This window comes from Heptranchias perlo, unplaced genomic scaffold (assembly GCF_035084215.1).
Source record: "Heptranchias perlo isolate sHepPer1 unplaced genomic scaffold, sHepPer1.hap1 HAP1_SCAFFOLD_56, whole genome shotgun sequence".
NCBI lineage: Eukaryota > Metazoa > Chordata > Chondrichthyes > Hexanchiformes > Hexanchidae > Heptranchias > Heptranchias perlo.
In genome coordinates, this window is record NW_027139581.1 from 520,495 (window position 1) to 535,006 (window position 14,512).

At 43.0% G+C, this 14,512-nt stretch overlaps 1 non-coding gene across 1 annotated transcript; it reads right to left on the minus strand.

Moving 5' to 3' along the window:
• Nucleotides 1-5,880: 5,880 nt before the first annotated feature.
• Nucleotides 5,881-5,963, minus strand: trnal-uaa (transfer RNA leucine (anticodon UAA)). Its single transcript has one exon. It is a non-coding gene; the product is annotated as a tRNA-Leu (tRNA).
• Between the last annotated feature and the right edge of the window lie 8,549 nt (nt 5,964-14,512).

Genomic DNA, 14,512 nt, shown 5'->3' on the forward strand with positions numbered 1-14,512 from the left:
TACACTCTGAAATATTGGACAATATCCAACAATGATTCAGCTCCAGGCAGCTGTCTTACTCTATGAACACATATTTCTGATCCGATACTAGGGTTCAGTGCAGAGAGCAGACGGCAAACTGTTCAATAAAGAGAATCGTCCACCAACATTCCTTGTGTACGAGACTCAAATAACAGGCAAATCCTAAAAAATGACCATCAGTTGAAGAAAGTCATAAAAAGAACAGACTGTTCATTGGACTGGGACCAATGAATCGGGAACTGTTCACATGTTACATGAAGGAAACAAGGTGCATTACCAGACATTGAACAAGAGGATTACACTGAATACAATTAATAACCGGGTCTAAAGGACAAGGACAGTAAATACAGTTAAATATGGTTTACAGAATTAATTGCTGAAATAATGACTTACCAGGAACACCAACAGCAGCGAGGAGCGGATAGTAAATCTTTTGTACATGATAAATTGCCCACAGAATCCGAAGCTCAGTTGGAACAAACAAGAACATGATTTCATTATCTGTGAGATCCAATGATCACTGTTTGTTCTGGAGGCAAAGCTGCATCAAACAATTTGCTGTGACGCCTTGGAAACAGTCCTTATTTATGGCCTGAGGGAACTCTCCAGTGAGACAATTAAACGACACATTGACATTAATTAAGGTCAGTAAACAAACAGGTCGGCTTAATCCCTCAACACCATCACTCCATATTGACAATTATAGATAAACAAGCATTTTACTGATGTGACGTGAAGCTACCGAAAGTTCTGAATATTAGTAAAAGAAAATGACGTAAAAAAGAAAATCTGAATCCCGCAGTCTTGCAGTGCTGATGTGAAGAGAGAGCATCTTCACTGACAGAGTTCAGATTATTTCTGTGATATGAATTCAGCCGGCAATTTCAGAATGTTTCAAATACGTTTTCTGGGGTGGAGTAAACAAAAGTGCAAAAGACAACAAGGATAGATTGAAGCAGATCAAGTAATGGTCAGTCAGGATATATTGGGACTGATAATATAATGGTCAGTAAGGATACATGGGGGCTGATAATACAATGGTCAGTAAGGATACATGGGGACTGATAATACAATGGTCAGTAAGGATACATTTGGTGTGATAATGCAATGTCCTGTACGGATACATGTGGGTGACAACTGAATGTTCCTCAAGGATTCTTGAATGCAGATAATGCAATGATCAGTGAGGAAACACGGGGTTTGCTAATGCAATGGTCAGAAAGAACACATTTGTATGATAATGTAACGGTCAGCATGAACACAGCGGAATGATAATACAGCAGTCAGGAAGAATACCTGGGGTTTATCCGACAATGGTCAGTAAGGATGCGTGGAGTGTGATACTGCCATGGTCAGCAACTGTAAATGGGGCAGATAATATAATGATCACTAATAATGTGTAGGGGTGATAATGCAACGGTCAGTACGGATACTTGAGATGTGATAATGCAATGGTCGATAAGGATACTTGGATGCAGATGATACAATGGTCAATTATGATAAATGGGGGTTATAATACAATGGGCAGTAAGGATACTTGGGGGCTGATAATATAATGGTCAGTAAGGAGAGATGGGATTGATAATACAATGGTCAGTAATTATACATGGGGTGTGATAATGCAATGGCAATAAGGATACATCGGTGGTAATAATACAATGATCAGTAAAAATACACGGGGGTGATAACACAATGATCCATAAAAATACACGGGGGTGATAATACAATATTCATTAAGGAAACATTGGGCCCTTAATTCAATAGTCGGTTAGAATACATGGGATCTGACATTTACATGCTCATTTAGGATATTTTAGGCAAATAATGCAATGGTCAGTGAGGAGACATGGGGGCTGATAATGGAGTGGTCTGTAAGAACACATGGTGGTGGTAATACAATGGTCAGTAAAGATAATTGGACACAGATATTACAATTGACAGTACGAATACATGCGAGTGATAATGCAATGGTCAGTAAGAATACATGACGGTTCATAATACAATCGTCAGTCAGGATACATGGGATTGATAATACAGTGGTCAGCAAGTATACATGGGGCCTGAAAATACATGGGGGCTGAAAATACAATGGCCAGTTAGTATACACGGGGGCCGATAATACAATGGTCAGTAAGTAAAGATGGGTGCTGATAATATAATGGTCAGTAAGTATACATGGGGTCTGATATTACAATGGTCAGTAAGGATACATGGCGGCTGATAATATAATGGTCAGTAAGTATACATGGGGTCTGATAGTACAATGGTCAGTAAGGACACATAGGGGCTGATAATACAATGGTTTCTAAGGATGCATGGGGTCTGATAATACGGTAGTTACTAAGGATGCATGGGGCCTGACAACACAATGGTCAGTAATTATACATGGGGGCTGATATTACAATGGTCAGTCAGGATACATGGAGACTGATAATATAATGGTCAGTAAGTATACATGGAGTCTGGATTTACAATGGTCAGTAAGGATACATGGGGGCAGATAATAAAATGCTCAGTGACTATACATGGGGTCTGATATTACAATGGATAGTCAGGATATATGGGGGCTGATAATACAATGGTCAGTAAGGATACATGGGGTCTGATAATATACTGGTCAGGAAGTATACATGGGGTCTGATAATACAATGGTCAGTAAGGATACATGGGGGCTGATAATACAATGGTCAGTCACGATACATGGGGGCTGATAATACAATGGTCAGTCACGATACATGGGGGCTGATAATACAATGGTCAGTAATGATACATGGGGGCTGATAATACAATGGTCAGTCACGATACATGAGGGCTGATAATACAATGGTCAGTATGGATACATGGGGTCTGATAATATACTGGTCAGGAAGTATACATGGGGTCTGATAATACAATGGTCAGTAAGGATACATGGGGGCTGATAATACAATGGTCAGTCAATATACATGGGGGCTGATAATACAATGGTCAGTCACGATACATGAGGGCTGATAATACAATGGTCAGTATGGATACATGGGGTCTGATAATATACTGGTCAGGAAGTATACATGGGGTCTGATAATACAATGGTCAGTAAGCATACATGGGGTCTGATAATACAATGGTCAGTAAGGATACATCGGGGCTGATAATACAATGGTCAGTAAGTATACATGAGGGCTGATAATACAATATTTACCAAGGATACATGGGGGCTGATAATATAATGGTTACAAAGGATGCATGTGGCCTGAAAATATAATGGTTACGAAGGATTCATGGGGCCTGATAATTCAATGGTCAGTAAGGATGCATGGGGCCTGATAATACAATGGTTACTGAGGATACATGGGGGCCGATAATAGTGGTCAGTGTGTAGACATGGGGGCCGATAATACAATGGTCAGTAATTATCCACGGGGAGTATTAATACAATGGTCAATAAGTATACAAGGGTGCTGACAATACAATGGCCAGTACGTATACATGGGGGCTGAAAATAGAATGGCCAGTAAGTTTACACGGCGGCTGATAATTGAATGGTCAGTAAGTGTACACGGGGGCTGACAATACAATGGCCAGTACGTATACATGGGGGCTGATAATACAATAGTCTTTAAGTACACATGGGAGTGATAATATAATGGTGAGTAAGGATACATGGGAGTGATGATAGAATGGTCCGTACGTATACATGGCGGATGATAATAAAATGCTCAGTAAGTATACATGGCGGCTGATCATACAATGGTCAGTAAGTATACATGGGGGTTGATAATACAATGGTCTTTTAAGTATACATGGGGGCTGATAATACAATTGTCAGTAAGTACACATGGGGGCTGATAATACAATGGTCAATAAGTATACGCGGCGGCTGATAATGCAATGGTCAGTAAGTGTACACGTGGACTGATAATACAATGGTCAGTAAGGATACATGGGAGTGATAATACAATGGTCAGTAAGTATACATGGGGACTGATAATACAATGGTCAGTAAGGATACATGGGAGTGATAATACAATGGTCAGTAAGTATACATGGGGTCTGATAACACAATGGTCAGTAAGGATACATCGGGGCTGATAATAAAATGGTCAGTAAGTATACATGGGGTCTGATAACACAATGGTCAGTAAGGATACATCGAGGCTGATAATACAATGGTCAGTAAGGATACATCGGGGCTGATAATACAATGGTCAGTAAGTATACATGGAGTCTGATAATGCAATGGTCAGTTAGGAAGCATGAGGCAGATCTTGCCAGAAATTGTTCGGAGCGTCGAATCAAAGTTCACCGCCGCTCCTTCGATTTAAATTAACGAAATTCCTTCCGGCGGGCTTTTCTGCGTCGAATTGTTTGAATTGGACCATGAATCCAATCCTGCTCAGTCCCCCGAGCCTCTGAGCAGCGTTGGTTGCCGCGGCTGGAAATGTCTGTGAGAGGAGAAGACACGCCCACAAAATCTGTCAGGAAGTGAAGTCACGCCCACAGCTCCAGCCTTCATTGCTCAAAGAGGTGAACAGACTTCTCATTGAAAGTTCGTGTTCTTCATGCAATTGTAAATTCAAAATAAACTTTTTATAAAAAGCCGAATTTAAATGCATTTTTAAAAAGCAGTGGAAACTTAAATAAACAGTCTTTAAAAAGGAGTGTAAAATAAAATGAACTGTTTTTGAAAAGGCTGTTTTTACACTGAGAAAAATGATGGAACAGCAAAAGATGAATGAGAAGAGGTGAAACAAATGTTGTGATGAAGACCTCTCCACACTCCTCAATGAGGTTGAGGTGAGGCTTCGGAGGCTTCTGGGGAACGGAAGTCTCGGGCGGCACAGAAAGTTAGCGTGTTGGTGTGGAAGGAGGTGGCACAGGTTCTGAGCACGAACAGCACCGTGTCACGGAGAGCGGAACAGGGCCGCAAAAAATCAATGATTTAATGCAGTCGGCCAGGATGTATAGAGCGTTTTAGAAATTCAAAAGTTCAGATTTAATTGTGCTGAGTTTTCCGAATGCACAAACACAGGGTGTTTCTGGGTGGTGTGATCAAGGTTCAATCCAATGGCAACTGGTCGTAAAACTCATTTGCCATTGTGGACGGGCCTCACTAAATGCTTTTCGAGATCTTTTATCCCTACTCCAGAGATTTGAGGTGTTAAATTACAATTAGTGAATTAGACCCTGTCTCCAAACCCCCAACTTATCTCTCTCACACAAACAAGCACAAACTGATTTTTGTTGTTCAATGTCCTGTCGTGTAAAATGGCTATTAACAACCGTGAGAGGTCGAAGACCGGCGGCGGTTCAGCCTTTATGAGGGAGATGACCGAGCATGAAGAAAGGGCCACTCAGCTGCAGGGCAACACTTCCAGTTTAGTGCCTGGTGTCCGATCAGACACTGGAGCGAGGAAAGGTGAGTTTCACATTCCTCTATTGGCCAGCTGCATGTTTAAAACCTGCGTGTTGTCTGAAGGATGGGAAAAGGAGATTCGAGTCTGACCATGCTCGTGCAGCGTGTGGGCGTCTGTGATGTGACCGATGAACATGCTTCACCAGTGGAACATTTTGTTCTTCCTTCCCACAGGTGCACAGCCGTCTGAGGACACTCGGGCTGCAGCAGGTGGTGAGTCGGCGGCTGCAGAGGGTGATGGTGTTTGGGCTGCAGAGAGTGATGGTGTTTTTGCTGCAGAGGGAAAAAAATCAGGGCTACGGGGTGGGGGGGGGGGGGGGGCAGTGGGAATAACTGGAATGCTCTTGCATGGAGCCGGCACGGACCGAATGGCCGAATCGCCTCCTTCCGTGCTGTCACCTTTCCATGTTTCTCTGATGCAAATTGAAGAAGATTTAAAGTGAGCAGTATCAAAATGCAACAACTACCAGGAGTGGGGTACGAACCCACGCGGGTATAAACCCATGAGAGTTTAAGTCCAACGCTTTAACCACTCGGCCATCCTGGTCGTTTCGCAGTTTAGCGTGGTGTGTAATATTCTTGAGTCTCACTGCTTCATTTTCATTGTCAGTCAAAGTCCAGGATGAAATGATGTGTGGAGCGGGGAAAGTGTGACAGAGAGAAACTCTGAAAAGCGTTGAAGAAGTGACACACACGCTCAGACACATGACACACACACACACACACAGCCAGGTACACCTCTATGTGTGAGTGTGTGATGTGTCTGTCCGTGCGATCCCCGTCCGTGCCGGCTTCAATTTTTAATGAAATGACCCATTTGATGTCAGTTTGTTGAACTTTCCACGGTCCACTGTTTGAAGAAGACTCACCGTTCACATTTCCATCTCTCTGTTGGTTAAGATCCAGAATAAAGTGATTTGGGGTGCGAGGAAAAGAGTGATAAAGAGAGACACTCAGAAAGAGAGAGAGACACTGGGACAGAAAGAGACTCTCTCGGTCTGTCTGAGTCTGTGTCAGTCTCTCTCCCTCCATCTGTCCAATACCCGCAGATTTGAGAATCACAGGGTCAAAGAAGGAAACAGATTGGAACACATTGAGCCTGTGTCCTGTTTCAAAACCGACTCCCAGGAAAACGGCTCCGGTTGAATCGTTAAATGGTCCAAGTTTTTCCGGCCAGTTTGACCTCCTCCCTGAGATGGCGAGACACGGGGACGTGGGGCGATTAAAAGGCTTCGGAAAAATCATTTCCAATTGGATATTCTCCATCGTGGTGAGATATCCCCCCTCAGCCAGGGATTTAGTTCCCCGACGGGGAGGAAGCATCTTTAAGACGCCAACTACAAATTTTACTTCTTTGCCTCGCTTCGTCTTCAAAAGCGACAGAGAAAAATAGAACAGAAAAAGAATGAAACAGGTGATTGTCACTTTCAGAATATTATTGAGCGGAGACTGTTTGGGGACTGAATTCTTGGGGCCCGTCTGTTGCAGAGCACAAATGTGTTCCGATCTGTTTCCTTCTTTGACCCTGTGATTCTCAGATCTGCGGGTATTAGAGAGAGAGAGGGGGAGAGACAAACAGACAGAGAGAGAGAGATACAGAGAGAGAGAGAGGGAGAGAGACAAAGACTGATCCTGAGAGACACCTTGAAACATGAAGGTGGGGGGAGAGATTTAACGATTATTCCTGTGTGTGTAATATACCTGTTTGTGTGTGTGTCTCACTTTTTCCAACGTTCTCTCTTTCTCTCTCTGTCACTCTCTCCCGCGCTCCCCACATCACGTTATTCTGGACCTTGACGAACAGAGAGATGGAAATGTGAAAGGTCAGTCTTCTTTCAACAGTGGCCCGTGGAAACCAGGGTTCAATTTCCCGACCGGGAGGTTGTTGTTTTTTTGCCTTTAAAAGCTTCACTTTCATTTCTCTTGCAATTTATCTCCAAGTGGAGGTTTACCAGAAAGATCCCGCATACAACAATGAAATGGATGGTCAGTCAATCTGCGTTTTGGTGGTGTTAGTTGAGGGAGGAAAGATAACTTCCTTAATAATGGATTCTAACATTTTCATTTTAGGCACAGACACACACAGCCATGTACACACGCAGACACTGATACACCGATAGATACTCACACACAAAGGTACACACACTGAGAGACAGACACACACAAAGGTACACAGACAGAGAGACAGACACACACAAAGGTACACAGACAGAGAGACAGACATACACAAAGGTACACAGACAGAGACAGACACACACAAAGGTACACACACACAGAGACAGACACACACGTGTAGATTGAAACGCAGAGATGAAAGGTCATCAAATAAATGGATAAAATAGGTTCACTGAAATTTGAAGCGTGTCTAACGCCGTCTCTGGTGAGTGTCCTTTCTGTGGCCACGCCGGCTCCTCGTTAATACAGTGCTGAGTATCCCCGCCTGTCACTCGGGGGACCGCGGGTCAATTCGCCCGACGGGGAGATTATACATTTGCTGCTTTTAAATGGTTCGCATTCATTTCTCTTGCAGTTTTCTGAGTGCTTCTGTGTCTTTCCTTCTCTCTGTCACTCTTTCCTCATCCCCAACAGCATTTTAGTCAGGACTTTGACGAACAAAGTGATGAAAAATGACACAGAGCCGCAGAACTGGTCCAGTTGTCAGCCGTCGCTCAGTGGGCAGCACTCTCGGCAGCGAGCACACAATCTGCTGAAAGAAGGCTTGTCTTTCACATTTCAATCTCTTTGTCAGTAAAGATGAAATAATGTGGGGAGCGGGGGAAAGAGTGACAGAGGGAAAGAACGATAGAGAGACACTCGGAAAAGCTTTGAAGAAGTGAGACACACACAGACAGACACATGAGACACACAGCCATCATAGAATCTAAGAAAATTTGCGGCACAGAAGGAGGCCATTCGGCCCATCGTGTCCACGCCATCTGAGAAACGAGCCACCAAGCCGAATCCAACCTTCCCGCATTTGGTCTGTTGCCCTGCAGGTCACAGCTCTTCAGGTGCACATCCAGGTATTTTTGAAATGAGTTGAGGGTTTCTGCCTCTATCACCCTCTCAGGCAGTGAGTTCCAGATCCCCACCACATTCTGGGTGGAAATGTTTTCCACATTTCCGCTCTAATCCTTCTACCAATCACTTTAAATCTATGCCCCCTGGTTAATGAACCCTCCGTTAATGGAAATAAGTCCTTCCTATCCACTCTATCAAGGCCCCTCATAATTTTGTACACCTCAATCAAATCTCCCCTCAGCCTCCTCTGTTCCAAGGAAAACAACCCCAGCCCATCCAATCTGTCATCATAGCTAAAATTCTCCAGTCCTGGTAACATCCTTCTAAATCTCCTCTGCACCCTCTCTAATGTAATTACATCCTTCCTGTAATGTGGTGACCAGAACTCTGCGCAGTACTCAAGCTGTGGCCTAACTAGTGTTTTATACAGTTCCTGCATAACCTCCCTGCTTTTATATTCTATGCCTCCTCTAATAAAGGAAAGTATCCCGTATGCCTTCTTAACCACCTTATCTACCTGTCCTGCTACCTTCAGGGATCGGTGGACATGCACTTCAAAGTCCCTCAATTCATCGACACCTTTCAGTATCCTCCCATTTATTGTGTATTCCCTTGCCTTGTTTGCCCTCCCCAATTGCATTAACTTTACACTTCTCTGGACTGAACTCCATTTGCCACCTATTTGCCCACCTGACCAGTCCATTCATATCTTCCTGCTTTCGTTTTCCAAAATTCACTGGATACAGGCGTATTGCCAGAGGATTGGAGGACTGCTAATGTTGCACTGTTGTTTGAAAAGGGACCGAAAGATAGGCCAGTCATTCTCACCTCGTGGTGGGCAAATTATCGGAATCAATTCTGAAGGACAGGATAAACTGTCATTTAAAAGGACAGTCAAGGACAGTCAGCACGGATTTGTTAACGGGAGGTTGCGTCTGACTGAATTGATTGAATTTTTCGAGGAGGTGACCGGGAGGATCGATGGGGGTAGCGCAATTGATGTAGTGTACATGGATTTTAGGATGGCTTTTGACAAGGTCCCACATGGCAGATTGGTCAAAAAAGTAAAGGCCCATGGGATCCAAGGGAATGTGGCAAATTGGATCCAAAATTGGCTCAGTTGCAGCGAGGAAAGGGTTAACGTCGACGGGTGTTTTTGTGACTAGAAGGCTGTTTCCAGTGGGGTGCCGCAGGGCTCCGGTATTAGGCTCTTTGCTTTTTCTTGTGCACATTAACGATTTGGACTTAAACGTAGGGGGCATGATTAAGAAATTTGCGGATGACACAAAGATATGCCGTGCGGTTGATAGTGAGGAAGAAAGCTATAGACTGCAGGAAGATATCAATGGACTGGTCAGATGGGCAGAAAAGTGGCAAATGGAATTCAATCCGGTGAAGTGTGAGGTAATGCATTTGGAAAGGGCAAACAAGGCAAGGGAGTACACAATAAATAGGATGATACTGAGAGGTGCAGAGGAATTGAGGGACCTTGGAGTGCATGTCCACAGATCTCTGAAGGTAGCAGGACAGGTGGATATGGTGGTTAAAAAGACATACGGAATGCTTCGCTTTATTAGCCGAGGCATAGAATGCAAAATCATGGATGTTATGTTAGAACTGTATAAAACACTAGTTAGGCCACAGCTTGAGTACTGCGCACAGTTCTGGTCACCAAATTACAGGAAGGATGTAATTGCACGAGAGAGGGTGCAGAGGAGATTTAGTAGGATGTTGCCAGGATTGGAGAATTTTAGCTATGATGACAGATTGGATAGGCTGGGGTTGTTTTCCTTGGAAAAGAGGAGGCTGAGGGGTGATTTGATTGAGGTGTACAAAATTATGAGGGGCCGAGATAGAGTGGATAGGAAGGACCTATTTCCCTTGGCGGAGGCGTCAATAAGCAAGGAGCATAGATTTAAAGTGATTGGTATTACTTTTAGGATTAGAGCGGAAATGAGGGAAAAAAAAAATTCACCCAGAGGTTGGTGGGGGTCTCGAACTCACTGCCTGAAAGAGTTGTTTGAGGCAGAAACCCTTAACTCATTTCAACAATACCTGGATGTGCACCTGAAGAGCCGTGACCTGCAGGGCGACGGACCAACTGCGGGAAAGTGGGATTAGGCCGGGTGTCTCGGTTCTCAGCCAGCGCAGACAGGAAAGGCCGAATTGCCTCCTTCTGTGCCATAAATTTTCAATGCTTCGATAAACAATAAAATGTATTGAGATATTGAAGCAGACTGTAAATATTGTATTGGACATTGAAATTCCTCCAGAGCCGATGAATGAGATGAAGTGGTAAAATAATGGGATAAAACTGGAACAGAACAGGGGGTTGAAATTAAAGTAAAGAGGGGCACAGATATTTGGATTTTCAATGTGCAGGGTTAGGTTCCTTTGAGTTAACAATTAAATTGGGCTGGGGGGAAATAATATTCAGCAAAAAATTATCCATAAGGTGGATATTAGCAACAGGATAACTGGAGAATCTTTAAAGTCCATGATTTCTTGATAATATGGCACACTTTAATTTCCTGTACAGGGTATTATGATTTTCTTTGTCTGTATCATAATGTATAATATTAACCCAATGAAACTTGGAGCAATATGTACTTGTCTATCTGTGCTTATGTAAATCTGATGATGATAAAATATAAACTCAGGATGATCTTCGGCAGCCAAGGAGAAAGTTGAGGGTTAAAGTGAAAATTGAACCAGAGTGGTTTCACTCAGGTTCAAGAGGAGGGACTTTAAGAATATGGTTTAAAACTAGTTAAGTATCCCACCTCGCATAGCTCGCATAGCGCCCGAGACATTTAGCAAGAGGGTGATGTTGAGGGGGGCTTGGTTCAGCGTCTCAAGAGATGTGGGAACCAATGACCTCCGCATTCCTCAGAGGAACAAATAGCTTGTAAACAGCGATAAAGGTTAATAACTACTCATATCGGAATCACGTGGAAGTAATTATTGGAGGATTAAAAACCCCTTTGTTGCCACAGTAACAGAAAAATCCGCTAATATTGTGTATCATTTGTCGTTCGGGTTCTAATTATTTGTGGTGCATTGACCACATTAAACAGCTGACTGTTCGCAAACTTGGCGCCCGATTTGACCCTCGGCTGAGCTTCCAACCCTGTGTCGTCTTCATCACCAAGACCGCCTACTTCAACTTCCGTCACATCGCCCGTCTCCGCCCTTGCCTCAGCTATCCATGTCTTTGTTACCAATAGACTCAACTATTCCATTGATCTCCTGGATTATCTCGCACGTTGCACCCTCTGTAAACTTGAGCTCATCCAAAACTTTGTTGCCCATATCCTATCTCGCACCAAGTCCCGTTCACCCATCACCCCTGTACTCGCTGACCCACATTGGCTCCCAATCCAACAATGCTTCTATGGCCTCACCCCTCCCTTTCTTTGTAACTTCCTCCAGCACTAAAACCCCCTGAGATCTCTGTTCCTCTTGCGCATCCCCGATTTTAATCGCTCCACCATTGGCGGTCGTACCTTCGGCTGTCTACGCCCTACACTGTGGAGTTCCCTCCCTAACCCTCTCTGCTTCTCTATCTCTCTCTCCTCCTTTAAGATGCTCCTTAAAACCTTCCTCTTTGATTAAGCTTTTGGTCACCTGTCCTAATATCTCCTTATGTGTCTTGGTGTCAAGTTGTGTTTGATAATCGCTTCTGTGAAGCGCCTTGTGGCGTTTTATTGCGTTAAAGGCGCCATATAAATGCAAGATGTTGTTGTTTTTATTGTTAACAGAATTTAGCATGTGACTGCGGCGGACCATAACGTGAGAGGAGACTGCGAGGTGCGCCTGGTCACTGCACAGTCATTTCGCCTCTGGAGCTTGACATGAAAAGATAGAGGTCGCTTTTCTCTGATGGGACACTAGGTGGCGCAGTGGATCCTTAACTGAAGGGTCCTGGGTTCAAACACAACCCAAACAGGACGGATGCAAAATATCTGTCAGGGAAAAAGAATTGAGATCGGCAAAATATAACAGTGTGGCTTAATCTTGGAGAAAGAAATTCAGCAAAGTCCAAATTAGTCCATTTGTCATTCAAGATTTATTAACAATTTAAAAGTTTACAATTTACAAAGAAGTTTTAAAAAGTTAACACGAACTGAATGTAACAACTTAGTGTCACATTGAGAATAGAACAGAGCCGATCTGAGCTGCCAGCTGTCTTCACAACTGTAATAGACAGCAGAGAAGGAAAACAGAGGCTCAACATAAAGGGAAGGAAACAACTGTGGATAAGGAATGAGAAAAGTTAATTATTTACACATGAATTATTAAAACAAAGGTGAAAGCGGACTCAAACTCTAAGAATCATTTACATTAGAGCGATGGTTATCTCACACATTAATAAACATTTCAAACAGAAAGACGGAAATCCCGTTTATGTTTTTCTCAGCTATAGATGTCGATATATTAACTGACGGCGTTTCACTTTGAGAATCACCAGGAGGAATTCTTCTTTTCATAATACAGAGATGTTAATAAACAGATGTGCAAAATCCACGCCGAAATTCAACCGATCACTTTACCTGTAAAAGAGGGATAAAAGAATGAAGCAGATATTTAGTGGTCCGTGCATTTATCTCAGGGTTTTTATGAATGAAACTTTCAGAGGCTTTTCAAACCGCTTCATTCAGATCAAAGTGTCACTGGATTGAATCTTCTCACCTTCACCAGAGTGACGACAGCGCTGTAGAAAATGCTCAGGAAGAACAGAATGATGAATGTGGAAGCGGTTGTCCAGATGTTGCCGCTCTCTTCCTCATAGTCTTCAACCCAGACCTGGTTTATGGAATCTACGGGGATGGAGAGGAGGAAATATATTCAGATCGTTTATTAAACCAGGATATATTATTATTATTAGTTTATTTCTTTCCTTACTGTATTATTTTGATCTCTAATTTAATTTCCAAGTTGTATATTTTGTTCAGTTAATCCCGCTCAGTAATCTGTCTCTGTTCCTAACTTCACAACCTCGCTTCCTTTATGATCCTCATACATTCCGTGTTGGTAAAGGTGATTTTTTTTTTCTTAAATGTCAGACACTAATGTATTTTCAATCGATTTCGTCGACCTTTCATTCGGGGATATTATGGTGAGATATCGAGGGAGGTTCAGTGATTTATGTCGATTATTTTATCGATAGGTTTCGATAACTCCTATTTGACGGCTGGCATGGTGCAGGGTAAGAGATCGAATGTTAGTTCCAATCTTGGTCGTTTATTTGTGATGGAAATACTTTGAAGATTATCTATCTGGATCAGTTTCCAACTGAGATCATTGCTTCAGTGCATGTATACGACCGGAATAGGGAGCAGGAAGATGTTATGGTATCAAAGTTTCTCAGAATACCAAGAACTGGGTTTTAGAAAATCAGTCCATTTAGTATATTTTTAACGATCAGTTGAGTGAGATTAGTTAATTTTCCCACTTCAGGATATGAACGTGGCTTTTCCCGGCTGTCAGAAATTCTGACCGCTCTGGGCACGGCCTGTGACAATGAACGACCACCTGCTCTGGAATATTGATCTCCAGCGGTTTCTAATGTGCTCTGTTTCAGGGACAAAGTGTGGGTGCAATCGTTATCACCTCAAAGACGAGGTCAATGTAGTTTAGATTATTGACGCCACACCTCTCATCTCAAGTTTAGTCAGGCAATGTTTTCTCAATCCCCCTGAATAGATATTTTTATTCCTAAATATTTATTTAATACGTTGATTTATTTGATGTAAAGCGACGTTTATATTTGCAGACCATGTGGTTCAGTTATTTAGAAACTGACTGCCCGCTGGTCCCGGGGGTTCGTGTACAACAGAAGGGCAGTGTCTGTCTCTCTTTCATGAGGACAGGAGAGATGGTCTGTGCCGACCAATGCCCTTCCGTCACTACTGCCTGGATTCAATGCAGTGAAGATAGAAATCCAACATTTAATTGGATAGAAATTACCCACTGAATGTTGCTTTAATGGTCTTCTGTTAAATTAGTGGGAGTGGCCTCACACTAGTTCCCAACGGGCATCATCTAACAGCGCAAAACTGGCTTCAATCGGAA